This window comes from Micromys minutus (assembly GCF_963924665.1).
Source record: "Micromys minutus genome assembly, chromosome: X".
Taxonomy (NCBI): Eukaryota; Metazoa; Chordata; class Mammalia; order Rodentia; family Muridae; genus Micromys; species Micromys minutus.
In genome coordinates, this window is record NC_137970.1 from 8,626,358 (window position 1) to 8,629,772 (window position 3,415).

Consider the following 3,415-nt stretch of genomic DNA (forward strand, 5'->3'; position numbering starts at 1 on the left):
ACTTGGACTTAAGCTTTGTACAAGGAGATAAGGAAGGATCGATTTGCATTCTTCTACACGTTAGTTGAACCAGAACCATTTGTAGAAAATGCTATTCTTTTCCCACTGGATGGTTTTAGCTTCTTGTATACTTAAGTGACCCTGAAAATTCTACCAGAGAGCTCTTAAACCTGATTAACAGCTTCAGCAAAGTGGCTGTATATAAAATTAGCTCAAAAATTAATAACCTTCTTCCACTCAAAGGATAAATAGGCTATGAAAGAAATTAGGGAATCAACACTCTTCACAATAGTCACAAATAATATAAAATATGTGGGTGTGGCTCTAACCAAGCGAGGGAAAGAGCTGTATGTCAAGAACTTCAAGTCTCCAAAGGAAAAAAAAAAAATTGAAGATTTCAGAAGGTAGAAAGATCTCCCATGTTCATGAACTGGCAGGATTAACACAGTAAAAATGGACATCTTGTAAAAAAAATCTACATATTCAGTGCATTCCTCATCATAATTCTAACTCAATTCTTCATAGAGTTAGAAAGAGTAATTTGCAAATTCATTTGGAATAACAAAAACAAAACAAATTCTAGGATTGAGAAAACTATTCTCAACAATTAAAAAAAAAAAACAAGCTTCTTTGGGAATAACAATCTCTGACCTTAAGCTGTATTACAGACCAATAGTGATAAAAAAATGTATGGTATTGGTACAGAGCTAGGCAGGTAGATCAATGGAACAGGATTGAAGACCCTTTGATGGTTTGCATATGCTTGGCCCAGGGAGTAGCACTATTAGAAGTGTGGCTTTGTTGGAGGAAGTGTGTCACTTTGGGGATGGACTTGGAGACAAACCTCCTAGCTGCCTGAAGATGCTTAGTCTGTTCCTGGCTTCCTTTGCATGAAGATGTAAAACTCTCAGCTCCTTCTGTACCATGTCTAGACATTGCCATGCTCCCACCTTGATGGTACTGGACTGAACCTCTGAACCTGTAAGACAGCCCCAAATAAATGTTGTCCTTTATAAAACTTGCATTGGTCATGGTGTCTGTTCACCACAATAAGACCCCAACTAAGACAACCCAAAAATGAACATACACACTTATGGTTTCTGTATTCTAGTGCCTGCTTTGTTTTTCTGCCCCAAGTTCCCTCATATAAACTGTTAATTGAAAGCTGAAATAAATACTTTTGCATTTAGTTTCTTTTTCTCCTGGTGCTTATTACAACAAGATAAAGGATAAAGAAAACTGGGATAATGAAAGAAGAGACCCATGGCTGAAGAGTTTTGAGGAGAAATAAGATTTAAACAAAAACAAAACAAAAACAAAACAACAACAATAACAAAACTTCTACATTTAAGTTAAACTGTTACATCCTTCTTTGCCTCTCCAGAAGACAACATCTTAAAATGGCCCCTGAGACATTCCAGAATCATGGAATCAAACCTTATCTGTAGTCAATAATGCATACTTACCTTGAAAACCCCCTACCCACTCTCCAAGATTTATATAACAATTATTATTTCCAATAAAGTGAGCTGTAACACTGTGAACTGTCTCAAAGAAGCCTCACTCTGTCCCAATTTTTCATTAACTACTTCTCAGGTAAAATCAGTGAAGACTGAGCTTTACATTACTTATTGTTATCAACACCACTTTCTCCCACATATAAGGCTTTGTAGTTCTTCATTTCTTTCATCTGCAAGAAGTCTACTGATTCTGTATATATTTAAATTAGAGGCAAAAGATTTTTCATTTTAATTTTCCCTTGCCTGTGCTTATATCTAAAATGCCAGACACATCTAATTTTTGCTAAGAAATAGCTTTATTTTCAATGTCTGGTATACCCATACCAGGTTATGTAATTTTATTTTCTTCTATAAATATCCAGGTTTCTTTAACCCTCTTGTTTGAAGCAGCAGTGGCAACCAGAACATCATAACTATGACAGTTTCTAACATTCTATTCAGGACATCAAACTGTGTGGACTCAAGCAGCCAGTTGACATACTTCATGAAATTTATTTATTTGTCATTCTTAGCAATACTTTTCAAAAATGCTTTTAGATTTTATTTTATTTTATATTTGTATGTGTTTTACTTGCACACATCTCTGTGTGTCACATGCATACCTGGTGCTCACAAAGGTCAGAAGAGAGCCCTGTATATCCAGGAACTGGAGATATAGATGATTGTGACTTTTCATGTGGGTGTTGGAAGCTAAATTCAGGGGTTCTATAAGACAAGCCAATGTTCCTAAATGACTATAGCCACTTTAACCATTTTTGAACAGTAAGTTTGGACCTCCTGTTACCTTAGCATTCAGAAGCATGAACTTTACAGTGTTTATACTTCTCTTTGTCCAGCAGAGTTACCTAGGATCCAAGGATTTTATAGCTGTATGGTTATTATAGTATGCATAATAACTCAATGTATAAAAGTTAGACATGTAAATTTTGTATGGTCAAATGAAACAGCATATCCAGAGATTGAGGTAAGACATTAGGGGTTCTCCAAACTGGCCACAGGAGCACGTGGCTGTGGTTTACATAGCCATTGTCAACAAAGGGTTTCCACAGGCATAATAAAACTTACTTGCCATGCATATGGAGCTTCAAAGGCTTTTATGAGTCCTCTCACACATTTATGATGGTTTTGAACATCATGTGCCCTTTCACCAGTTTCAGAACAACTATACACCATTCCTGAGTATTTTGATCAGGTTTAAATAAAGATGGAGATGTTTTTAAAAAAAAATCACAATACACATACTAATTGAGAATATCAGAATTCATTTAAACAAGAGATAGGAAGATTTCCATATACCTTTGACACACATGCACACACACACACACACACACACACACACACACACACACACTATTTATATTTATATGTATATTTCTATGCTCACATATATATGCAGGTACTTCTAGAGGCTGGAAAAAGGCATCTTAGCCCCTCAAGGTATAGTTAGAGGTAGCTGTGAGCTCTGGACATAGATGCTGGGACCAAAGTTTCTCAAGAACATCTAGGTAGATCTTTTAAATTCTGTGTCTTCTCTCCAGCTCCTCATTCTAATTTCTGTGGGCTATTTTTCTCAGCTATCTCATATATGTCTTATCCCTCTTTTCAAATTTAATTTGAACTTATCATTCCCAAACTGACCTCATATTGTCTCTTTCCATGCACTATTCCCAAATGACCTCATCTTGATTTTTAGATTAAAATACTGTTATTTTGGCAATAATAACTGTGTGAGCAGCCAAAGATATTATCTAAATCACCAACCCTTATATTCCACATATCCATATTTTAAATGGAACAATTAGTTTTTTTTTTTATCAAAAATGTATCTTCGCTTACATTTCTTAACTTTCTGTTTATAAGTCCTTTCACTTCTCATCAAAATGCAGTTAAGAGAT